Source organism: Neophocaena asiaeorientalis, unplaced genomic scaffold (genome assembly GCF_003031525.2).
Source record: "Neophocaena asiaeorientalis asiaeorientalis breed wild unplaced genomic scaffold, Neophocaena_asiaeorientalis_V1.1 scaffold114, whole genome shotgun sequence".
Classification (NCBI taxonomy): Eukaryota; Metazoa; Chordata; class Mammalia; order Artiodactyla; family Phocoenidae; genus Neophocaena; species Neophocaena asiaeorientalis.
In genome coordinates, this window is record NW_020173116.1 from 7,091,816 (window position 1) to 7,092,040 (window position 225).

Genomic DNA, 225 nt, shown 5'->3' on the forward strand with positions numbered 1-225 from the left:
TTCACGGGGTGGTTGTTTTCCCAGGCCCCAGATTTGGCGGCTGCGTCTGGGCGCAGGATGTAATAGTTGAAATTGGGCCATCCTAGATAACCCAGAGGTACTGAGGTGCCTTCCCCACCCAGCTCCGGAGGCAGCCCTTCCAGAAGCATCTGGGGAAGGGAGAGGGCGCCCAGGCTCTCACCCCAGGCCGCTGGGAGCGGGTCCGGACCAGGCCCTGCCCCCCAC